Here is a 26823-nt window from a genome sequence, read left to right on the forward strand (position 1 = left end):
GGGGGGGGGGGGGGGGGGGGGGGGGGGAGAGAGAGGTTAGGGAGGGAGGAGAAGGAAATTATGGTGCAGGGGAGGCAGTGTCTATTGGGTTTGGAATAAAGAGGTAAATAGGTAAATTTACCAAGAGATAAACAAAGGATATGAACAAACAATTAACAGAAGAATAGTAGTCTATTAACAAATATGAAAGCTTGCACAGTAGTACTACTGGTAGAGTTTTGAATTATTCAACCATAATTGGCAAGTAGTTTTGATTTAAGGAAGAGAGTCTCTATAAGGAGCTAAGGGATAAGGAGGAATGCATTCAGAAATGAAGTGATCACCAAAGCAAAGGCACAGAGACAGGAAATATAGCATCATGTTTGAAGAACAAGGAAAAGGCCAAAATCTGTGTGGATGCTCAAGTACAGGAAAGGTGTAATGCCCAAGGTTGTGAAGATAAATCGAGACTAAGTTTCCTAGGGCTCTGAAATCAAAACAGAGGAGCATGATCAGATCTGCAGTTAATGAAAATTAAGATGCCTCAAGGACACCCACTTTGAAAGGTTCAAAAAGCAACTGATGATGTGGGAATGAAGTTTAAGGAAGAACCTGGGGCTGGACATATGCCTCCCAGAGTCATCTATATATTGGTGACAGTAAAGCACACTGGAGATGATGAGGCTACCAAGAGAGCAGTGAAAGCAGTTAAGAAGAAGGCCCAGGACAGAACCTACAGTTTGGAAGCATGATCTAGAGCAGGCCAGCACAACCTGAGGTCTGCTAAAGGATTCTGGGAAGCAAGTCAATGCCGGAGCAGTTGTATGGAAAGACAGGCACATAGATTGTTGGTGGAGCTGTGAAAGACAGTCATTTTGGAAAGCAACTGGAATTATGCAAATAAAGTGACTAAAATATCCATATCCTTGGAACCAGAGACTGCATTATGAGGCTCCTAACCCAAGGATGCCATTGTTAGCAAAAAGTCTCCATATTCCAAAACACTAATAGAAGTACTTTTTGTGATAGCTAAGACTTGGAAACAAAGTAGAAGGCTATCACTTGGGTAACTGCTACATAAATTGGGGTACATGAATGTAATCGAATACAGAAGAGAATAGAATGCCAGACCTTAAATTAGGACTCATCTTTCAAATATGGCATTAAATACTTATTAGATGTGTGGCCCTCAGCAAGTCACTTAACTTTGCTTGCCTCAGTTTCCTCAACTGTAAAATGAGCTAGAAAAGGAAATGGCAAACCATTCCAATATCTATGCCAAGAAATTTCCAAATGGGGTCACAAAGAGTTGGACACAACTTGAAAACAACTAAACAAGAAATTATGCAGATGAATACAGAGAAACATGGAAGAATCTATATGAACTGATATAAAGTGAATTCCACAGAGCCAAAAAAACAATATCCACAGTAACTACAAAGTAAAAAAAAATCAAAAGTCAATACAGTAAAAATATAAAGATCAATTAGAACTCAAATGAACAAATGAGATGATGCTCCCCCCACCCTTTTGTGGAGGTAGGAAATTCTCAGATATTACACATTTGTGTGCATGTTTTCAGACTTTTTCAATGTATTAACCAACTTGCTGGGTTTTTTTTTCCTTCAAAAAATACTGTCACATGGGAAGATGGGGTGGAGGGAGAGAAGGAATACATGGAATATTATGGTGATAAGAAGATGATATGGGGAAAAAAGTCAATTAAAAACATTTTCTTTTAAATAGAGTTTAGCTGAAAAAGGGTGGGAAGATAAGGATAGCTTGATGTGGTATGGTAAGTTAATAAAGGTTTTGGACCTGGACATGTTTAAAAGGAATAAAGAAAGGGCAGGGAGGGAAGGGAGAGGGAAAAGGATGACTGAGAAGGCAATCTGCTGGAGAAAAATGGGAGAAGAGAGAACCAAGGAGCTGATTCTGGCAAAGAGATGGGGAAAGGAGGAGTGAGTGGAAGATATGCTTTCTCAAGGAACAAAATAGAAGTGAGTTGATGGTGAATGGATTCAACTTTTTTTTTTCAGTAAAGTAAGGGGATTTGGAGTAGAGTTAGGAATATAAAGGGTTTGAGAAGGTTTAGAACATCTTTGCGAGATAGGGAATTCATTAGGGAAGAATAAAGAACAGCTCTGCTGTAGTTAGGGCCCAGTTGAAATTGGATAACATCAATCTGTAAAGTGTCCCCAGTTGGTATAATTACAAGTTCTTCTAGCCTCATTCTGTGGTTTGTAAATAGGGGCAAGGAATATAAGATGGTAGGAATACTCCAAGGCTGAAGTGTGGCAAAATGGACAAGACAAGAGTTATAAGACAGTGTAGAGCTGAAATGGCTACTGGGTTTTAATAGGTCAGAAAGAGAGGAAAGTTAACCTCTTTCAGGCAATGGTCTCTATAAGGGCAAAGCAGAGGGTTAGATGGGGTGGAAGGTAATGACAGGAGTATATGGTCAGATATGTTAAGAAATGGAAGATTTATGGCATGTAAGGGTGTATCTATGTGGATATATGTAAAGTCCTCAAGTATAAGGATTGGTTTGCAGAAAAGAAAGACAACATGAATTAAATGCTGAACTCCTTGAGAAAGAAGGGAGAATGACTGAGATGGCAAGTTACATAAACAAATTGTGGTATATTAATGTAAGGGAATGTTACTGTGCCAAAAAAAAATGGCAACTATGAAGACTTCAGGTAAGCATAGGAAGATTTATATGAACTGATGCTAAGTAAGCAATACTAGGAAAATAATGAACACAATGACCTCAACAAGAACAAATATGAACACATCGATTGACCAAGGGTGGCCCTGGAAAACGGTTGAGAACAAACACTGAAGAGGTATGGCACTCTGTTGAACTATTACATACATTCTCAAATATATTATAGATGTTGGTTGGCTTTGCTGAGCTACTTTTTTTTTCTTCTTTCTTATTCTTTGTTACAAAATACGGTTTGCTGGGAAGGTGAGAGAGGAAAGATATTAGGAATGAATGTGATGTTAAACAAAAGTTATTGGGGACAGAGCCAAGATGGCGGAGTAGAAGCATGACCTTCCCGCAGCTCCGGCTTCCACCTTCCCCAATCCATGTAAAAAGGGGACTTTAAACAAACTTTGGAGCTGCAGAACCCACAAAATGACACAGAGAAGCTAACCTCCTGCTGAGGACAGCCCAGCAGGCCGACAGGAATCCAGCGTAGCACTCTGGGAGCCGAGCCCAGCCCCACACCGAAGCGGGCCTGACCAGCCGCAGGCCAGAGGGACTCCAGATTAGCAGCGCAGTGGCCATTTCCAGATTTATCAACACATAGATGCGAAGGACAAAGTGAAAGGCCAGTGCAGTCTGGACTTTGAGACCAGTAAGTGGGAGTGCATGGCTTTTACTCCTGGGGCGAGAAGCCACTGAGACTCCTGCACAGACAGCCAGCACCACGTAACGGGTTCAGCTCCTAGCTTACAGAGTGTAGGGGTACCAAGCACCAGTCTGAGGGGTAATTGCTCTTGCTTTAACCTGCTTGGAACTGGATTACAGTCTAGGGTGGAGGTCCTGGGGTGTGTGTCCAGCTTGACAGAGCATGTGGGGACCTCAGAGAGGGCACCCATCTAATACCTCCAGCAGCTGAGAAAACCCCAGCATTTAGAAAGAAAGCTTGCCTGTCTGGTGGCAGAGTCCTACTGTGGCAAAAAGCCCAAGAGTCAAGTAATTGAGTAGCAAAATGAGCAGGCAAAGGAAACAAAGTAGACAGAAGATTCCAACATTACACTCCTATTTGGGGGACAAAAAGGAGCAAAGCATGGAACAGGAGGAAAACAGTAAAGTCAGAACTCCTGCACCAAAAGCTTCAAAGGAAAATACGAGCTGGTTACAGGCCATAGAGGACCTTAAGAAGCAGATAAAGAGAAGTGGGGGAAAAATTGGGAAGAGAAATGAGAACAATGCAAGAAAATTATGAAATGAGAGTCAACAGCCTGACTGAGGAAAATAATACCTTAAAAAACAGACTGACTCAAATGGCAAAGGAGGCTCAAAAAGGCAATGAGGAGAAGAATGCCTTAAAAAGCCAAATTTGCCAGATGGAAAAAGAATCTCAAAACCTCAATGAGGAGAATCATTGCTTCAGAATTAGACTGGAGCAAATGGAAGCCAATGACTTTATGAGGAATCAAGATGCTGTTAAACAGATCCAAACAAATGAAAGAATAGAAGGCAATGTGAAATATCTCATGGGAAAAACCACTGAACTGGAAAATAGATCCAGGAGAGATAATTTAAAAATTATTGGACTACCTGAAAGCCATGACCAAATTAAGAACCTAGAAATCATCCTCCAGGTAGTTCTCAAAGAAAACTGCCCTGATGTTTTAGAACCAGAGGGCAAAATAGAGCTTGAAAGAATCCACCTAAAACCTCCTGCAAAAGATCCCCAAAAGAAAACTCCTAGGAATATTACAGCCAGGTTCTGGAATTCCCAGATTAAGGAGAGTATTACAAGCAGCCAGGAAGAAACAATTTGAATATTGTGTAAACACAATCAGGATAACCCAGGATCTGGCAGCTGAGGGATTGAAGGGCTTGGAATATGATATTCTGGAGGTCAAAGGAGCTGGGATTAAAACCAAGAATCACCTACCCAGAAAAACTGAGTATCATGTTTCAGGGGAAAATATGGTCATTCAGTAGAATAGAGGACTTTCAAGCATTCTTGATGAAAAAACCAGAGTTGAATAGAAAATGTGACATTTAGATACAAGAAGCAAGAGAAGCATGAGAAGGTAAACAGGGAAAAGAAATCATAAGGAACTTATCAAAGCTGAACTATTAACATTCCTACATGGAAAAACAATAATTGTAACTTATGAAATTTTTCTCAGTAGTTGAAGGGATTAGAAATATATATATATATATGTCTATATATGAGGGTATATGGGCATATGAATACATATGTGAATGTGTGCATATATGTTTACAGGTATACATAGATAGAGGGCACAGGACCAATTTAACAGGAAGGGATGATACTTAAAAGGTGAAATTAAGAGGTGAGAGGAATATAAAGAGATAAGATGGGGAGAGACAGATTGGGGTAAACTATCTCATATAGAAGAGGCAAGGGAAAATGGTTACAATGGAGGGGAAGAAAAGGAAGGCAAAAGGGAATGGGTCAACCTTATTCCCATTGAATCCAGCTTGAGGAGGGAGTGAAATACACACTAAATAGGGTATCTCACCCTCCAGGAGAATAGGGAGGGAAGGGGATGAGAGGGGGGATGATGGAAGGGAGGGCAGGCTGGGGGGAGGGAAGTTGGAAGCATCCACTTTTGAAAAGGGACGGGATTAAAGTAGAGAATAGAATAAGTGGGAGGTGGGATAGGAGGGAGGGAAATATAGTCAGTCTTTTACAATATATCTACTATGTTATTGTTTTGCATTAGCCACACATGTACAACCTATACTGAACTGCTTATCTTCCCAGTAAGGTTGGGTGACAAGGAAGGGAATGAATCTGGAATTGAAAGTTTTAAAATCAAATATTCAAATATATGTGTGTGTGTATATATATATATGTGTGTGTGTATGTATATATATACTATTATTAATACCATCTTACATATAATTGGGAAATAAGATATACAAGCACTGAGGCATAGAGATCCACCGGAAAAGTTGAAAGGGGTATGGGACAAAATATGGGAGAGAGCCGATTGGAGGAGGGGATATCCTGTGGGACTGCTATTTTGGGGCGGTGAGTAGGGGAAAAACGGGGAGAAAATTTGTAACTCAAAATCTGGCGGAAACAAATGATGTAAATCAGAAGTTAATAAAGCATTAAAAATAAAAGAAAAAAGTTATTAATAAAAATAAAACTTTAATAGAAAGACAAAAATTTAAATGGGAAAATTCTTCTCAACGAAAGATATTTAAGAGAAAAATAAATCACCAATAAAATATAGTTCTATATAATCCTCCAATATAAAAATGACACATACAAAGAGACACTGCAGTGACAACTGAAATTCTTCTACCATGGCTATCAAACAAATAAAACAGCACTTACAAGGAAATCAGCTAAACTTGGGATCAGAAGAAAACAAGCATTTGTTGTAAAAAAGAAAGAAAAGCTGATCCTATGGGGGACCCCAAGACAAAACTAATATGTCTCCCCTAACCAATATTTATAAATGAACTAGCAGGAATTTGTTCAGCTTGTTTTCCTCTTATTCCAGAGGGATGGAGTTTTGCATCCTAAATACAAAACTGCTTTAAAATCTGATTCCCCATCTATTGTCTGAAAGAGTATACCCTTTTCTTTGCTAAAGCCAACCCCTCTACATGTACCCTGAGTCTATCTCCTCCCATTTTTCTCAACAGATTACCCTCTCAATCATCCTTTTCCCCTTTCCTTTCAAACATGTCCACGTCCAAAATTTTTATTACCTTAATTTACCACATCAAGTCTATCTTGTATCTCTTTTCTCCTTCCTTTCTCAACTAAACTCTTGTTTTTTTTAAAAAAATGTGGGAGCAGTGCCAAGAGGGTGGAATAGAAACAGGACTTCCTTAAGGCTCCCCCTTCTACCTCCTCCAATACAGGTAAAAAATGACTCTAAACAAACTTTAGAGCTATACCCACAAAGTGACAGAGAGAAACTAACCTCCCACTAAAGACAGCCCTGCAGGCTGGCAGGAAAGGGCCATCACAGAGCTCTGGGAGTGGAGCCCAGCCCCCAGGAGCCCGAGGTTTTAACCACCACCAGCCAGCTAGAGGGAAGTCAAGAGAGTGGATCATCAGCAGCTGGTGGAGGTTTCCAGAATTATCAATCCACAAATGTCAAAGACAAAGTATGAGGTCAGTGGAGTGCAGTCCGGTCTACACCTCCAGAGGGAGAAGCGGCTTCAGAGCTCCTGGCCTGTAGATTATAGGGGGACCAAATGCCCAGTCTGAGGGGTAACCTGTCTTGCTTTAACCTGCTTGGATCTCGATCCCTGTCTGGGGTGGAGGTCCTGGGGTGTGTGACCAGTGTACCAGAGCCAGTGGAGGCTTCTAAGAGGGCACATAATAAATAGCTCCAGCAGCTGAGAAAGCCCCAGCAATTTGGGACAAAGCTCCCCTCTCAGGAAGCAGAGTTCTACTGTGGCAAAAAGCTCAAAAGTCAAGTAATTAAGTGACAACATGAGCAAGCAGAGGAAGCAAAGCAAGCAAAGCAATTCAAATCCGGACTCCTATTTTGGCGGCAAAAAGGATCAAAGCATGGCAGGAAAACAAAGAAGTCAGAACTCCTGCACCAAAAGCTTCCAAGAAAAATACAAGCTGGTTACAGGCCATAGAGGACCTTAAGAAGGATTTTGAAAACCAAATAAGGGAAGTGGAGGAAAAATTGGAAAGAGAAATGAGAATGATGCAAGAAAATAATAAAATAAGTCAACAACCCGACTGAAGAAAATAACACCTGAAAAAATATACTAAATCGTTTAAATGGCAAAAGAGGCCCAAAAAGCCAATGAGAAGAATGCCTTAAAAAGCCAAATTTGCCAGATGGAAAAAGAATCTCAAAAGCTCACTGAAGAGAATCATTCCTTCAGAAGTAGACTGGAGCAAATGGAAGCTAGTGACTATGAGAAATCAAGATAGTATTAAACAGATCCAAACAAATGAAAAAAATAGAAGGCAATGTGAAATATCTCACTGACCTGGAAAACAGATCCAGGAGAGATAATTTCAAAATTATTGGACTACTTGAAAGCCATGGTCAAAAAAAGAACCTAGAAATCATCCTTCAAGAAATTCTCAAGGAAAACTGCCCTGATGTTTTAGAACCAGTGGGCAAAATAGAGCTTGAAAGAATCTACCCATCACCTCCTGAAAAAGATCCCAAAAAGGAAACTCCTAGGAATACTATAGCCAGGTTCCAGAGTTTCCAGGTCAAAGAGAAAAGATTACATGCAACCAGGAATAAACAATTTGAATATTGTGGAAACACAATCAGGATAACTCAGGATATGGCAGGTTCTACACACTGAGGGATCGAAGGGCTTGGAATATATTCTGGAGGGCAAAGGAGTTGGGATTAAAACCAAGACTCACCTACCTAGCAAAACTGAGTATCATGTTTCAGGGGAAAATATGGTCATTCAATGGAACAGAGGACTTTCAAGCATTCATGATGAAGAAACCAGAGTTGAATAGAAAATCTGACATTTAGATACAAGAAGCAAGAGAAGCATGAGAAGGTAAATAGGGAAAAGAAATCATAAGGAACTTATCAAAGTTGAACTACTTACATTCCTACATGGAAAAATGATAATTGTAACTTATGAAACTTTTCTCAGTATGAGAATAGTTGAAGGGAATAGAAATGTCTGTATGTATATATACGTATTTGTCTATATAGGCATATGAATACCTATGTGAGTGTGTGTATATATGTGTACAGGTATACATAGAGGACACAGGACGAATTGAATAGGAAGGGATGATACTTAAGAGGTGAAATTAAGGGGTAAGAGAGGAATATAATGAGAGGGGATGGGGAGAGACAGAATGGGGTAAATTCTCTCATACAGAAGAGGCAAGGGAAAACTGTTACAATGGAGAAGAACAGGAAGGCAAAAGGGAACGAGTCAACCTTACTCTCTTACCCTACAGGAGAGTAGGGAAGAAAAGGGATGAGAGTGGGGCATGATAGAGGGGAGGGAAATTGGAAGCACCCACTTTTGAAAAGGGACAGGATCAAAGTAGAGAATAGAACAAGTGGAGGGTGGGACAGGATGGAGGGAAATATAGTCAGTCTTTCACAATATATCCACTATGGAAATGTTTTGCATAGCTTCACATATACAACCTATATTGAAATGCTTATCTTCCCCGCAAGGGTGGGTGATGAGGGAGTAAGGGAAAGAATCTGGAATTCAAAGTTTTAAAATCAAATGTTTAAAAAAAATACACATATTTTTTTTTTTTTACATGCAACTGGGAAATAAGATATACAGGCACTAGGGCACAGAGATCCACCTTGCCCCACTGACAAGTCAGAGGGAGAATGGGGGAGGATACAGGAGAGATCACACTGGGGGAGGGGATATTCAGTGGGATCACTGTTTTGGGATGGTAGATAGGGGAAAGATGGGGAGAAAATTTGTAACTCAAAATCTTGTGGAAATGAATGATGTAAACTAAAAATAAACATAAAAAAATATAAAATAACTAAGAATGAAAAAAAAATGTGCATGTGGGATAGCATAGGGGTGGGGAACCTGTGGCCAAGGCCACATGTGGCCTTCTAGGTCTGCAAGTGCAGCCTTTTCATTAAGGAGACCAAGTTTTAAAGAACAAATCCTTTTATTAAGGAGATTTGTTCTGTGAAGTTTGGATTAAGTCAAAGGGCTGCACTTGATGACCTAGAGGGCCACGTGTGTTCTTGAGGCTGCAGGTTCCACACCCCTGGTGTAGCATAAGGACAAATAGTACCTTAAAAAAGAGACATACAGAAAAGGGAAAAGAGTACAAAGTCAAATGCTCCTTGCCACATTGTCCCAAATACAGGCCAAACACGACCAACCAAATCTGGATTGCAATAAAGCTGACTATAGTCTAAAATTAGTATCTCTATATATCACATTTATCTCTCTATTCCACAAGCAACTATCCCTGTATAGGCTCTCATCACCTCTTAACCTGGACTATTGTAATAGCCTAATAATTGTACTTCCCTTCTCCAACCCATCCCTCACAAAGTGCCAAAATAATTTTTCTAAACTACAAATCTGACTACATGCCCTGCTCAAGAACCTCTCCAGTGGCTCCTTGTTGCTTTCAGATTAAAATACAGAGTCCTCAGGGGCGGCCAGGTGGTTCAGCGAGTAAGAGCACTGGCTCCAGTGTCGGGATGACCTGGAGATCAAATCCTGGGCTCAGACACTTAACACCCACCCAGAAACACCTGGCCGTGTAACGTTGAGCAAGTTAGTTAACCCCAATTGCTTATGGGCGGCCAGGTGGCTCGGAGAGTGGGAGCACCAGCTCCAGTGTTGGGATGACCTGGAGGTTGAATCCTGGGCTCAAAACACCTGGCCGTATAACCTTGAGCAAGTTACTTAACCCCGATTGCTTAAAAAAAAAAAAAAAATACAAAGTCCTCATCTTGACATTTAAAATCCTTCATAATCTGGTTCCAGCTTACCTCTCAATGCTCAATGAACATTATTTCCCTTTTAGTCAAAATGGTCCTAATTTGCAAAGGCCATCTCTCTGCCCCCTTCCCCTTCCAAAATTCCTTTAAGTAATTTTATTATTGTTGTTGTTATCATTATTACTATTGAAGGCTTTAGCTCATGTGCTACCTCCTACAAGGATTTTCCCTATAACTCTAGTTGTTACCATTCTATGTTACTACAAATTACTATGGACACAGAGAGACAGACACACCTGGCCTATACCTTTTTATATGTTGTAATTCTCCCCAACAGAATGCAATATCTTTGAGGTCAGAGATTTTTTTAACTCTGAATTTTTGTTTTTGTATCCACAGTGTCCAGAGTACTTTACACATCAGTATATGCTTAATAAATACTCAATGAATTATATTTTAAAGCAATTTTATATTCAGGATGCAAGTCATATTCAAAACAATACAGCATTACAAATTATATTTTAAGCAAGCCCTAACACCAGGAAATGAGGAGACGGTCTTTGCTCCTAAATTTCACATCCATCTGCTCATAAGAGCCAGGGTTCAGGCAAATTCTATTAGCACTATAGTTCAGCCACATTCTGGGGTATAGAGTTTTGCGTTGCATCCTTTAAGAAAAACGACAACAACAAAAAAAAAATCAACCACTATCCATAGCACTGCTCATATGGTAAAATGAGTTTTCACATCCAAATTTTTGTTTAGATTGTTTTTATGGCACTTTTATTTCCTAATACAACCATACCCACTCCCTTCCCAGTGTATCATTCCTTAGAACAAAACAGAAATTAAAAAAAAAAAAGCTTAGCATAATTAACAACATATCAACCAAGTGCAACATCATATGCATGCAGTGTTCTCCCATTTCCACAAGAAGAGAAGTGAATATATCCTCAAATCTCATCTTTGGGTTCAAACTTGGGTCATTTTTATAAGGAGTACTGAGTTTTAATTTTTGCTATTATTCTTTCCATTTTACTGTTATCATTATGTGTGTTATTTTCTTGGTTCTGCAGACTTCATTTTGCCATCCATTCATGTTAAGTCTTCCCATGTCTCCCTGTAGTCTTCATAGTCATCACTTCTTATGACAACATAACTGCATCACAGTACAACACAGGGGGAAAAGCCCCCTGCTGTATGTCAGGTCAAAGGACTTGAGGTCACTTATAACAAGAGCAAGAAGCAGGGAAGTAAAGGAGACAGTGATCCTCCCTGCTCCTAGAATCAAACGCAGATGCCTTTTCATCTCTGGCTCCATTCTTGCCTTTCTCTATTCTTGGGTCTATGACTTTCCTTTTCTTCACACATTGTATGATCCAGACCAAAATGGCCCCCTAGCTGTTCCTCATAAACACCTTTCTGTCTCCTGCCTCTGTCACTTTTTGCCCAGACTGCCTTCTAACATCTAGAAGAGACTCCCTCAGTTCTGCTTTAGAGAAGAGGAAACTCGAGAAGTTTCCTTTAAGGATCAAGTGCCACCTCGTACAGCCTATCCTGATCCTAACCACTCTTCTCCATTCAGTTGTTACCACTTTTCCCCTCAAAAACCACCATCTTACTCACAGAAAATAAGCTGTGAGGACAAAGATTACTTCTTTTTGCCTCTGTAATTCCAGCATTTAGAACAGTGCCTGGCACAGAGCAGAAACTAAATAAATGCTTGCTGCTGAGTGAAAAAAAACATTTTTAGCTTGATTCTTCTTTGGGATATGCCTTATATTCAGCTAGAGACCAGGCTACTTTGGACTTATCAAAGACTATGTTCCTAAAAGATTTAAGTCCAAAAAACAAGTTTCAAGGAAGTAATATTCCTTAGGTCAAGGGAAAAAAAAAATCACACCCCTGGATCTGACAAGCTAGGATTCAGGCACTATCATCTGATAAAATCAAGATCATATAGTTAGTAGCAGAATTGGGATTCAAACCCAGGTTCTCTAAATGGAAATAGACATCTCACTCTCTCTCTCTCTCCCTCCTTCCTTTCTCCAACTTCCCTCATATTTTATGTACATAAACTTCCTAAATACTTCAAGTGTCATTTCTTCAAACCTTCAAGAGTAAAGTTCACAGTATCAGAGAATCCCAGGATTAGAAGGGACCTTAGAGGCCACAGAGTCCAGCCTATATCTGAACAGAAATTCTCTCTGTAACATACCTGAAAAACAGTTCTCCACACAAGACTGCTAACAAAGCAAAAACAATTACTTTCCCAAGTGGGCCATTCCACTTTGTGACAGCTCATACTGCCAGCATTTCCTTACATTAAGCAGAAAAAAAATCTAATTCTTTCTTCCCCATTATAGACTTTTGGATATTTGAAGAGAATGATCTTGTTACTCCTCTGTTCTCTAAGCTAACCATTCCCGAGTTCCCTAACTGGTCCTTAAATGGCATAGTCTTGAGGTCTTTTACCACCCTGATTTCTGTCCTCTGTATATTCTCACGTTAATCAATGCCATTCAGGAAATGCAGAGCAAAGACCTAAACAACACCATAGATGTGATCTAAGACAAAAGTAGGGCAAGAATCACACCTCCCTGATTCTGAATAATTCTCTTAACATACCATAAGTATATATTAGCTTTTCTGTCATATCACCCTACCTACCCTTTTAACTCAACAAAAACCCCACATCCTTTTCAGACAACTGCTCAAGACACCTCTACCTTGTACTTGTAAATGTGACTTGTGACCCCAAGGATAAATCTAAATTTATCTCTAGTAAATGTTATTCTATTAGATTCACTCCATCATCCTGGCCCTGTTGATGTCATTCTGGGTCCTGGATAATTCTATTATTCTCATATTAACTATTCCTTCCTGTTACTCTCTAAGCATGCCATCTCATTTATCTACGTCACTGATAAGTGTTCGACAGAGCAAGTACAAGGACAGATCCTTAAGGCACTAGCACAAGAGACCTCCCTTCCAAGCTGACACTGAATTATTAATGACTATCTCCTAGGCCTGGTTGCTTAACCTCTTCCAAATCTACCTTTTAGTATTTTGTTTTAAAATTTTGTCAGCAATCCAAGTCAAGTTCACTTACCAATTCACTACTCTCACTGATCAACCCATACAGTCACATGACTGTCAAATATCACTTTTTAAAGCTAAAAGTGTTACCATGTTATTCAAAAACCTTTAGTGGCTCTGTCTGGCCAAAAGGGTAAAGACACAAATTTCTCAAGACTGGCTAAGATTTACCCCACAATCATCAAAATTCTTCCTTTCAAAGAAAATAATACTCCTTAGGTGAAGGAAAATGATCAGAAAAGGATTTAAATTAAGAACTGGGAGGGCAGAGACTCCTTGCTAAAAATAAAAATACCAAGTGAAGTAGAAATTAAGTGAGTTGTTGTTTTGGTCAAGATTTGGAATTTCTTTTCACATATGGCTTAAGAATATTAAATTTGAAGGAAAAAGGTCTCAAATTCCAATACTGCTATTAGCAAAATTGACTAGAGTCAGTGAACATTGTGAATTGAGAGCAAATTAGTATTGAAACATTTTATCTAAACAAAAAAATTTTTTTAATATTCTTGTGTGGGGGGCGGGGAACAGGGACCAGGTGGCACAGTAAGTAAGAGCGCTGGCCCTGGCGTCAATGTGGGGAGACCCAGGATCAGTTCCGGCCTCAGATACTTGGCACCCACACAAAAAATAACTGGCCGTGTAACCTTGAGGAAGTTACTTAACCCCAATTGCTTAAAAAAAATATATTCTTGTCATCCTACTCAATTTCAACTACAGAGCAATGTAAAAATTATCTTTACAGTCTATAGTACTGTTTAAAGATGAACCATAATACAAGCTTTCTACCAAAAGTATGCCAATATTCCTAATATTGAACAGTTATCAATAAAAGAAAGAGGAAGAATACTGAAAGTGTTTAAATTAAAAACTTAACTGGTTAAGAACTTTTCTAACCATGGAGATGTGTCCCCAAGAGATTTATTAAATGTAGTAGAAAAAATAGGCATTCTTTCAGTTTAAGTAAATTCTCACTTGACAGATTAAAAAAAATGCAGAATTAATAGTTGGACAACCAAAGAGATCAAAGACAGAGGAAAATGATCCAAATACAAAAATATTTATAGCAGTTCTTTTTGTGGTAGCAAAGAATTGGAACTTGAAGGGATGCCTATCAAATGGGGAATGGTTGAACACGTTATGAGATATGAATGTAGAGTTATCCCTTCCACATTGTGACTTTCCCCACCAAAGTTCTGATATATTTCGGGTCACCAGAAGAAATCACATGAGAATTTTTAGGAGTTTTGCAGAAGCTACAAATGACATGCAAAGACCAGCAAACAACATAGAAAAAGGTTAGAAACTCAGAAATGTACAAAATATATGTTTAGTTTTGTATAATATCAACATACTTTCTTTTAATAACAAATATACACAATTTCTTTTTTTAAGTTAAAATAAGTAAGTTAAAGTTTGAGAAAAGAATGCAAAAGCCAGAAAAACAAATCTAGCATTTTTATTTAAAACTGACCTACATCCAGTCTATGACCAAAAGCTTAACCTAAATTTTACAGTAAGGTACTATAAACAACCCATAAAAGAAAAAGAAAACAATTCAGACCTTCTCTAGTATGAAGGGCCAAAAAATTTTATTACATCAATTACATGGGTAGAGAGGGGAGCACAGCACCAACCCCTCCCCCCCAACTCGAGATACAACTATGCTCTAAAAAATTATGAAAGAGGTGGTTTTGGAAAAAGCTGGTTAGATTTGTATAAAATGATACAAAGTGAAGTGAAGAGAACTTACAGAGAGAATAATTTATACAGCAACTGCCATACTGTAAAGATGTACTGTAAACTGCCATACTGTAAAGATCAACTTTAAAAGTCTTGGGAACTGATAATGACTAACCACAATCCCAAAGGACTCATGATAAAACATGCTGCCTCTACCTTCGGAGGAAGAGGATGAATTCAAGAGTGAAGCAAATTTATTTTTTTGGATGTGGCTAATGTGGGAATTTGTTTTGCATGACTATGCATATTTGTAATTGGCTTGTTTTTTCTTGCCTTCTCCATGTGTAAGAAAAGAGTAAGGAGAGAAAGAATTCAGTAACTTAAAATAAAATTAAAACTGAATTAAAAAATAAATAACAAGAAAAAAATAAAGGCAGGCAACTGATACATTTAACTGAACCCCAAAACCTGGGAATTAAAGAAATTTTCAAGTTGAAGAACATCCATGAGTTAGAGATGCCCCAGTAACTAAGAAAGCTCTAAAAGCTTTTCCAAACTCATTAAAAAGAGGGGGAAATTCAATTCTAAAGGGATTCTCAGGATCACTAGCTTATTAAAAAAAAAAAAAGTCTGATTAACTTGATAGGAGAGTACAGATCTTGGAGAACTTTGAAGTTGTAATGCTTCCTCCAAAGCATCCTCAGTGGAAGACTCGGTTTTCTATAAGCCTGACCCATGAACAAGTCCTACCCTTGTCAACAAGTACATACTAAGTGTCTATCACACACTTGATGCTGTGCCCTCAAAAAAGATGTAAAACAAAACCCCTGCCCTCAGAGAGATTACAATTTAATGGAAGTAAAGGAATACAAGAAAAAAATGGACAAGAACAAAGGACTCCCCACTACCACCACCAAAAACAGGTTTTGTGGGAGAGGTAACATCAACTAAATCTTGAACAAAAAAGTATTTCAAAAGGCAGGTATGCTGAAGGTGCACATTCCACGCACTGCACTGTCTATGGGAACATGTGGAGTCAGGAGAGTAGATGATCCTACTGAGAGTAATCTATGCACATCATTTTGAGAAGTAATTTCAAAATTATAACCATTAGCTATTTAGATATGGTTAAATTACACTAATTATACTTTGTTTACCAGTATGGGGAATTGAGTAAAATATTCTAGAAAAATTTCCATCATAACTTATACTATGTTTCAACACTTAAAGGTTAAAGTTAGGACCAGAGATTTAGACATGGAAGAACCAGAGAGACTATGTGGTCTAACCCAACCACTCCAAGAGAAAAGGAAAAACACCCAGAAGACAGCAATGACTTATTTACCCAAGACCAAAGAACAGAACTAGGATTTGAATTCATTCTAGAAGACTTAAAATTCAATGTTGTCAACACTGTCTACTATTACAATTTGCCAGAAAAACTTAGTTATATACAACATGCTATTCCCAGTGTCCGGTACTTTTCTCACCCATTTGACTCTGAAGCTCACAGCTAAGACCACAGTAGGTCCCTGACCAAGGTCCACTTAATGACTCTATTTTGGGCCCTCCAGGCTCAGAGTGAACGTCTATGGTAACAGTTTCTCTTTGAACTACCAATCATGAGGGTCTTCCCTTCCCAGTTTGAATTTTTTTTCCCTAATTAACGGGGCCATCCCTTGACTCACTTCTTAAAGAGGTCTATTCACCCCATGGGCCTTATCACTCAAAGAACCTGAAAAGGACTTAGTCTAAAAGGGACAGGGTCTCCTACTGCATCCTGGGCCATCTCCATCATCCAGTGATAAATACCAGATCACTGGACCCAGAAGACTCTGGAGGTCAAAGTGAGGCTGGTGCCGTGCACAGCCTCCCTCACTCAAATCAAAGTCAAATGCAAGTCAAGTCACCATTTTCCTAATGTCATGGTACTTTTCGGAAAACGAAGGACAAATACAACAACTTTACAAAGTACACATGCTTATTAATTACATAAAGAGGTCTGACCTAAAACATTAGCTCACCAAAAAGATCATCTTAAATATAACTACTGAAATTATTCTAATAATTTAACTAAGTTGGACTGGGCATGGTCACTCTTGGGGAGGAAGAAAGGCTGAAGATGATGGAGAACTTGAGCTAAGGAATTCTGAGCTCCAGTAGGGCTAAAGTCATTCTGGTGTCTGCACTAAATAGCACCCCATCCCCACTCCCCAAGGTGACTCACTGGGAGCAAAGGGCCCTCAGCCTTCCTAAGACCAGGTCAGAAAGACAGAACAGTCAAAGCTTCTACATGCTGATCAGAGTTAAGGTGAATGGGCTATGTACTTCCAGCCCAGGTGAGAAAGGAAGACCCCCAGCCCTCCCACCCTCAAATTCAACTAAATACCCTAGACAATTTTCAATTTTTATTAAGTCTTCTATAACACTAGGCACAGAAACCAAGAAACAGTATGTTTTTCTGTTCTATATTGTTGTTCAGTCATGTCCAACTATTCATCACCCCAAATTTGAACTCAGGTTTCCTGACTCCAAGCCCAGCACACTATGCCACTTAGCTGTACATCTGGAAAAAATGAGGAAAGCTCATGGTCTTTCTTAAGTAGAATATAGTATCTATTGCTTCAAAATTTTCAGAAACCAAAGGAATATACCAAAGTAGGACCTATTCCAGCACTAGCATTTTCTTGAAGCACTGACAATTCCTATTTTAGACTAGGTTTACACACTCACTTAACCCTGTTTACCTGTTTCCTCATCTCTAATGAGCTGGAGAAGGAAATGGCAAACCACTCCAGTATTTTTGTCAAGAAAACCCCAAATAGGGGCACAAAGAGTCAAACATGACTGAAACAAGTGAATAACATCAAAAGCAAGAGTGGGAAAATGCCTTCAAAAAACTCAAATATATGCTAGTATTTCAAGTACAAAACATAGTAAAATACCTATGATTTGCATGGAGTTTTAATGTTTATAAGGCACTTTACAATATAGTTGGAAGAACCTCAGAAACAATTAATCCAATCCCCTCATTTTACAAATGAAGAAATATGTTAGAAGCATTATTTTGTTCCAAAGCTTGTACTAGGTTTGGGTCACCCAATCTGGTTTATATACAATTTTGTCAAGATGCTTAAGGTTTCAGCTCTCTCATGTCTTCAATAAATTTAAGTAGAACTTTAGGAAGAAATCACTTTGTTAGTGATCATTGACACCATAAATGATAATGAACGTTAGTCCTACTGGGGTAACAGTAAAAGAAATCAAAATACTAGTTTTCAGTTCAATGTATTCGTTTTATGCAAAATAGGAACAACAGTGTGTTGTTTTAGGAGTCAAATGCTCTAGTGATCCCTCCTGCTTTGGGCAATGTGCTTCCTCCAAGTATTCATTACATCCACACAAATCTCCTCTTGATAAGTTTTCAAATGATCACTGCATTTTCAGTATTAAAGAACTAAGCACGCTTGTTTCCCACAAAATTATGTACTGACACTAAGAGTGGACAAAAGCAAAACTACTCAACAGTTTTACCAATACAGTTTGTTTTGTTTCTTTTAAAGGGGGTTGGATGGAGAGCACTAAAAGTGAAAACAATGATTTGAAGTCAGATTCTGGGAAAGAAGCCTTCTTGGACCTCAAGTTTCCTCATTTATAAAATACAGGAGGATGAGACTAGATATTTAAAAATCCAGCTTTATGCCTAAATCCCTATAAGTAAAAAAAATTTATTCAGAAATATTCTATTAAACTATTTGATGAGCGCTGAATATATTCTCTCAAGTATTTCAACAAGCTATAAGATAAAGCTTACATTTGCCACATTTTTAACATTAGGAGCCTTTTTAAATGAATTCAATCTCATCTAAGAAAATGAATTAGAGCTAGATCCAGGAGGGAAGGTACTCCCACATCCACCAGTTTCTTAAATGTCTGGCAACTCTCTATTAACTAATAGTATCAATGCTGACAAAAGTTTTTGTAGCTTCAAGTTTCAGCTCTCTCATGCCTTCAATAAATTTAAGTAGAACTTTAGGAAGAAATCACTTTGCTAGTGATCACTGACACTAAGTAGGTAGCTTAGAACAGATTTTGTGTATGGGATATGGGGCTGAACTTGAAGTGAGAACACTGGAGTTCAGTTCAGGCCTCCTATACTTTCCAGCTGTTTTGACTCTGGACAAGCCACTTAGATTTCTGGGCCTCTGTTTATTCATCTGTAAAATGGGGCCAACAATAGCATGCACTTTATAAGTCAAATGGATTATTTAAGTAAAGCACTTTAGCAAATTCTAAAGGGATTCATAAATGTTAGCTACTATTCTAGTTATAAAAATGTTACAATTTCCAAATTCCAAAATTCCTTTTGCTGTTCTGTTCTCTGTGAACTGCCTAATCTTGGAATTCCAGTGCACACACATGCACAAAGTATGCTGCTGGAGAATAACAAATATTTCAGTGTTACCTGCAAGATATGCTGATTTAAGTTATAAACTATGAGATGATATTAATTCAAAAGTTATGATCAATAGTTTACTAAGTAAATTTTAATAGTAACATCAAGAGTGTGCTCCTAATAACCTCCTAGAGAACAAATTTTTAAGAACTGACATACTTTGTGAAGAAATGCTATAATTACAAACCGTTTATTTCAGTTAAAAAAGTCTGAGAGGGCTCTAACTTGTAAATACTCTCACTAGTTAAGTCCCATATTCATTTATTCATTCTTTCAATGCATGAATACCACCTACACTAAATAAGTGTCCACAAAGTAGGCCAGGAAAATGTTCTCCAGAAATCATCTAGAGAGGCTGGTTATACTCCTATAAAGAAAATGTTAACTAGAACACCTCTGAAACAACACTCAAAAAAAAATCAAAACCAGCCAAAATTCAATACCTTTTATTCATAATACTTCTTATCCCACTGGACCAATATGTATCATTTTTACCATATTAACAACCACTTAAGACAACTGCTACATATATTTTCCTGCAGGAGCATAGCTCTAGGTAACAATGGCTAGTTCAGAACTTCAATTTTTCAGAACTCCAAATTTCCACAGAATACACAAAATGAACTTTTTAAGGTGGTCTTTTGATGTTCTGTAATAAGTATATGAGATGAACAATCCCTAGTTAATAAATTAGAAGTAGATCAAATTATAGGGCAGGGGTGGGAAACACGTGGCCTTCGAGGCCCTTTGACTGAATCCAAACTTCACAGAACAAATTCCCTTAATAAAAGCATTTAGTCAAAGAACCACACTTGAGGACCTAGAGAGGACCACAAGTGGCCTCCAGGCTGCAGGTTTCCCACCCCTGTATATAGGACAAAAAGCTGTGTCACTTTTAAAGTTGCTGTTCACTAGTTTTAATACATCAGAAGTGGAGCATAATACTTCAAGAGCAATAGACTACAAAGAGTGAGAACAACTAAATTCTTTTATTTTTTATTTTATTTAATATATTTATTTTTAGCTTTTAACATTCATTCCCACAAAATTTTGAGTTAGCTTTTTCTCCTTGTCTTTCCCCTACCCCCCACCCCAAAATAGCAAGCCTACTGAATACCCCTTCCCCCAATCTGTTCTCTCTTATATCCTCCCCCATCACCCCCCATAACTTTCTAGTATGGCAAGATGGATTTCTCTACCCCAGTACCTGTATATCTTATTTCCTAGTTGCATATAAAAAACAAATTTTTAGGGAGGCCAGGTAGCTCAGCGAGTGAGAGCACCCGCCCCAGTGTCAGGATGACCTGGGGATCAAATCTGGGCTCTGATACTCAGCACCACACCCAGAAATAACTGGCCGTGTAACCTTGAGCAAGTTACTTAACCCCAATTGCTTTAAAAAAAAAAATTTTTTTTAAACATTTGTATTTAAAACTTCTGAGTTCCAGATTTTTCTCCTTCTTCCCTCACCTGCCCCCACTGGGAAGATAAGCAACTCAATATAGGTTGTACATGTTACCCAAATAATTTCCATAGTAGTTATGTTGTGAAAGACTAACTATATTTCCCTCCATCCTATCCCATCCCCGACTTATCCTATTTTCTCCTTTGACCCTATCCTTATTCAAAAATGTTTGCTTCTAACTACTCTGCCCTCTGCCTCCCAATCTGCCCTCCCTTCTATCATCCCCCCCTCTTATCCCCTACCCCATCATTTTCCTGTATAGTAAGAGACCCAATTGTTATTCCCTCTTTAAGCCAAATTCAATGAGAATAAGGTTGTCCCATTCCCTTTGACCTTCCTGCTCTTCCCCTCCATTGTAACAAGACAACAACTAAGTTCTAACTCCCGTTTTGCCAAGAACTACCTGTGTGGCACAGGATACAAGTCACAACCTGCTTGAAGGTAAATTTCCTTATGGCTAATATATGAATACCAGCACTTGCTCTACTTAGGATTTTTTTTTTCCTTTGTGAGAAAATACATGAAAGCACTAAGAAAACTGCCAAGTGCCAGAGAGCAGCAGAAGCTGTAGCATAAAAACTATACAAATTGCCTCAAAAGTATCACCTCTATGTTTTGTAGTAACTATAGACACTGATAATTCTGTTATTTTTTAAGCACCAGCTATATAGAGAGCACTGTGGGATTTACAAAGAAGATATGGTTCTTGCCCTAAAGAAGATTTCAGTCTAAAAGAAGAGCTAAATAAAATACAAAAACTTTTATAAGTATATTACAGTTGAGGAAACAACAAGCTCATAAATAAATAATAAGCTATAATAAGAAATGGGCAGTTAGGTGGCTCAGTGGAGAGTGCCAGGCCTAAAGTCAGGAAGACTCATCTTCCTGAGTTCAAATCCAGCCTCAGACACTTACTAACTGTATGATCCTGGGCAAGTCACTTAACTGTTTGCTTCAATTTCCTCATCTGTAAAATCTGGAGAAAGAAATGGCAACCTACTTCAGTATCTTTGCCAAGAAAACCCCAAATGGGGTCTCTGAGAGTTAGATAAGACTGAAAAACAAGAAACAGCATTCAACTATAGTGGTTAGGATTTTGGACTTAGTAGGTCAGTAAGACCAAGGCTAAATGCAGCCTCAGCACTACCTTGTCCTATAATCCTAGACAAATTATTTAACTCAGCCTTAGTTTATTTCCTCATTCATAAAATGGGGGTAATAGTAAAAGGATCCTAGAAGAGCACATGAAAATGTATGCCCATCACTTTGAAAACCTTAAAACACTCTATATCAACATAAGCTGCTACCACTATACAATGGAAGATACAAAGTGGTTTAAAGAGTGGCAAGCTCACTTTCAGCTAAGGGGAATAGACCTTATGGAAAGAACAGCATTCCAGTTATATGGCTTTAGAGGCCTATTTAGAGGGTCTATATAGGAAACAGTTAAGTAATTCAGTTTTTCTGACGCAAAGTTGTAGGGTATGGATGAAAAGGTATCAAATCTTGAGCTATGTGGAAGTAGGGTGCATCAGAGGGAAGAGAGGCTATCCTTGAAAAGGGGGAAGGTTAGTACCATAGTCTTAAGAGAGAGGCACTCAAGACCAAAGAAATGGGTAAGAGATATTCAAGAGAGGATCCAAGAGTAGAAATGTCACAAGTTGGCTGAACAGAGCCAAAAGGAGGCCAAAGTCCAGAACTCTTGAGGAATGCAAATGTGGGACGAGAGGAGAAAGATGCTTATTAGAAAACTATTGGGAGAGTTAGGAGATGAAACATAAGAAAGTCAAGAAGAAAAGTGTTATCATGGCAGTCAAAGGATAAGAAAGCATCCAAGATATGGTGGGCAAGATTAGTGGTGACCTTTGAAAGAGCAATTTCAATGGAGTGTTGAGAAAAGATTGCTGATAGCAAGGATCTGAATGACTTGGTAGTGACCAGTGTTAAATGACAGTTCTTAAAAGCTATGTCACAGAAATACAGGACTTGCTAAAGGAAGAATTTTCAGCCTCCAGGCCTCTAATTTTCAGCCACAGCAGCCCCCCACCCTCACCCACATCTACTCAGTTGTGTTAGGGGTGGGGGTAGGGTTCTGATGAGGTGTACTGGTTTAAGTTGTACCTAAAAACTGTATTACAGGGGCAGCCAGGTAGCACAGCGAGTAAGAGCACCAGCTCCAGTGTCGGGATGACCTGGATCAAATCCGGGCTCAGATACTCAGCACCACACCCAGAAATAACTGGCCGTGTAACCTTGAGCAAGTTACTTAACCCTGATTGCTTTAAAGAAAAAAAAAACTGTATTACAGATCTTTGAATCACTTCAATTACAATCTTTAAAAATTTCCAGAAAGTTTCCAATTTGATATTGAGGAAGAGTTTTAATGGTAATAATGTAAACAAAATTAGTACATATATCAGCACATTAATTTACAGTATTACACATAAAAAATACAGTCATATTTACTGAAGTAGATTCACGTTTATCTCTACTTGAAAAAAAGGGGAGGGCCCCCTGTAGGATGAAAACTGTTCCAGATAAGCAAAATTGTGTTGTTTTAAAGAACTGCAGTACTGAAATGTCTCGACCATGCCTACTACTGTCATAAAACCCTATCTCTTTTTAATCTGTTCTGCTTGGCTTGATAGGGCAGTTAAGGTGACAAAAAAAAAGAAATTTAGATTGAATATAAGGAAAATCTTCCTAACAAAAGAAGAGCAGAGGTGCAGTATCAAATTCTGGTCTAGAGTTTATTTCATTGGCCTTCTCTCTGCCTCTGAACATGGTTCCAGTTCTGTTCCTGGCCAGGATGTAGGAGGAAAAGTTCTGGATCTGGGGGGATGCTGTAATCAAATTGGTCTTCAGTATAGTCTGAATGTTTTTAATTCTGTACAGGACAATTCTGTAATATCTTTTTGATTTTCTGTTTTAGCTATTTTTACTTTTTTTTTTACTCCTTTGTAAAAGAGAAACTATGACATTTTGGAAAGGTTCTTAATAAAAATTTTCTCGATAAATAAAAACTTCCTAGTTATCTAGAGCTATGGCAAAGCACAATAGGTCACCCTAGTTCCAAGGAAGCAGGTTCTTCCTCACTTAAGACCTTTGAGCAAAGGCTAGAATGGTATTTTGTAGAAGGAATACTTGTTCAAGTACCTGAGCTAAATAGCTACTTCTATAACCCTTCCAACTCCAAAATTCTGTAACAATCAAATTATTTTCAAGTCAAAGACATATTTTTCTCAAATAACTTTTGCATAAACTTAAAAGTTTACTGAAGTCTACATATAGAACTTTAAGATGAATTTAAGTTCTTCAAGCACTTGATAACATTACACTAAAGATGGGATGGAAGCACATACTTATACTTCAATGAATCCCTGACCTTTACCATTGAACAAGATAATCTCTAAGGTTCCTTCCAGCTCTAAATCTATGATCGCATCTACTTTAGTATTCCCTCCTCCCATAAAAATCACAATACAGTCACAATTTCTCCTGAAAATCCTGAACAATATCCATATCCTCTTCTCATAGATGATGTGCCCAAAGAGATGGAGACCTTCCTTTGGGTAGGACTTTTTACAGTTCATATCAACAGAGAATTCGGACTATCCATCTGTTAATCCCTCAAGCTCACCACATGGCCAACCCACCTTCTTTTTCAGATTTCCTCAATAACATCCCTTGCTCTACTCCTTACTTCTAGGTCCTTGGAAATACATTGCTTATCTATGCCTATGATGTGCCTCTAGCAAACTAAAATGCTGGGGCTCCAAGGGAACACAAGTTCATTACAAAAGATTGGAGAAAATTTGAGACTATCCTCCATTCATAAAGAAAATCAATTCATATGAATCTAAATCTTGTAGAAGGTTAAAAATCTTAAGTACTCAATTTCTAAAATGATTACATATGTTCTAATTAATGTGGACTTCATTGATTTTCATTAATTTTCTCCTAAGCTAAGAATTTACTTTTTACTTGATGTCAAGTAAATAGCGTAAATAAGATTATTGGGGTGAACGGCAGCATATTCTGAAAATCATTCATTACAAATGAGCCTTACTATAGTCATTAATATAGATTAGAATAAATTTTCTAAGGAGGATATCTGAATTACTCCAAAGTATTTTTCTTGATTTCAAAATACTTGGTAATTCAGATAACTCCTGAATTTATCTGACCCTTCTTTCCAATTAAGCCAATTGAGCAAAACTTTCATCTATCCCACCAAGAAATCCAAGATTGTAGATAGAGGTAAAATGACTTGTTCAAGTCACATAGCTTAATAAGAAAGTGGCAGAGTCCTGACCTCTTTTATGTAGAACCATGCTGTCTCCAAAGTTTTTTTCACTTTTATTTTTAGTTCCAAATTTTCTCCCTCTTCCATCTATTGAGAAGGCAAGAAAAATTAAACCCATTACAAATAGATGAAATTATGCAAAACAAATTTCTGCATTAGTCATGTCCGTCCATACCCCCCCACCGCTCCTGTGCCAGCACCGTCCCCCTACAAAAAAGGAAAAAATTAAAAGAAAATATGCTTCAATTTATACTCTGGGTCTGTCACATCAGTCCTCTTTCTGAAGGTGAGCATGTTTCATCATGAATTCTTTGCAACTGTGGCTGGTCACTGTGTTGATCAAAATTACTAAATTCTAAGTGGTAGTTTCTTTGTAGAAAACTAACAGTTAATTCTATACATACTCATTTTGGGAGATTTTTGTTTCTGACTTCTGAAAAGAAGTTGGGCTCCTAGGTAAGAAAGACAGGGAGGAAGGATGAAAAAAAACCACCAACCCTGCCACTCAAAGACTTTACAATTTAAGGGAAATGGTAGGATAGGGATGTGATAAAGGCCAAAAGAAGGATCCAGACGTTGTTATAAAAAAAATTTTTGAGGGAAACATTACTTTCAGCTGGAGGAAAGACTTTTATGGAAACAGGTGAACTGGACATTGAAAAAGAAAAGTTTCGAGCCTCCCAACATCACGGAGCTGGAACTGCTCAAGAACCAGTTGGACCAGGAGGTGGAGTTTCTCTCCTCATCCATCGCTCAGCTCAAGGTTGTACAGACCAAATACACGGAGGCCGTGTGTCTGAACGTGCTAAACAAGAGCAACAAGAGGGGAAAGAATTACTCGTCCCATTGACCAGTTCTATGTATGTACCTGGGAAGCTACATGATGTGGAGCATGTTCTCACTGACGTAAGAACTGGCTACTATGTGGAGAAGTCACTGACTTCCTTACTATGCAGATGGAGAAAATTCGGCCAGCTCTGCAGGAGAAGCATGCCATGAAGCAGGCTATCGTGGAGATGATGAACCAGAAGATTCAGCAGCTCACAGCGCTGGGGGCATCCCAGGCAGCTGCGGCCAAAGCCTGAAGGGGTGGGGGACCGAAAGCAAAAGGGCCCAGCCTGCTGGGCCCAGCAGGAAAAAAAAAAAGTTTCAACAAACAGATGTGGAAGTGGGTAGGAAAGATACCAATGCAAATGTATAGAGGAATGAAGGTAGAGAAAGACTTCAGGGATTAAGACCTAATAGTACAAATTGGTTGGAATGCAGGATACAAGTAGTGAGAAATGCTTGAAGTAGTGAAATGCTTAAAGACTGGCTGAAAAACAGGGTTGTGGAGGTTAACACCAGGTTAATGAGTTTGTACATCTCTGCATTAGAAACTATTATTCCAGCAGCTATATAAGGACAGACTGGAGGAAGAAGAGATTAAAAGGCTGGTCAGCTAAGTAGGACTGTAAATCATCCAGGTGTGAAAAGGAGAGGACCATCACCATCCTCCCAGTATTTTGTGTTTATGATCTCAGCATTAGCCTCAATGCTATCAACTCTCCTCCACCCCACATGTCCAATTGGCTGAAAAAATATTACCATTTCTACCTTTACAATACATCTTGAATCCAATGCCTTTTTCTCTCCTCTCACACCTGGTGGTAAAATTACCACTTTACTTTAGGTCTTTATTATCTTTCCCTGAGATTACTG

At 38.5% G+C, this 26823-nt stretch overlaps 1 protein-coding gene and 1 pseudogene across 6 annotated transcripts in view; one reads left to right on the forward strand and one right to left on the reverse strand.

Annotated features, from left to right (window-relative positions):
• Nucleotides 1-26823, reverse strand: part of WAPL (WAPL cohesin release factor) — a 112058-nt gene that overhangs the window by 73773 nt on the left and 11462 nt on the right. The gene's annotated exons all lie outside the window — the stretch shown is intronic.
• LOC138148469 (prefoldin subunit 5 pseudogene) lies at nt 2669-26240 on the forward strand (annotated as a pseudogene).

The sequence above is a fragment of the Petaurus breviceps genome, unplaced genomic scaffold, assembly GCF_028583685.1.
Source record: "Petaurus breviceps papuanus isolate PSGF00001 unplaced genomic scaffold, PetGlider_PUasm1.0 90825, whole genome shotgun sequence".
Lineage (NCBI taxonomy): Eukaryota > Metazoa > Chordata > Mammalia > Diprotodontia > Petauridae > Petaurus > Petaurus breviceps.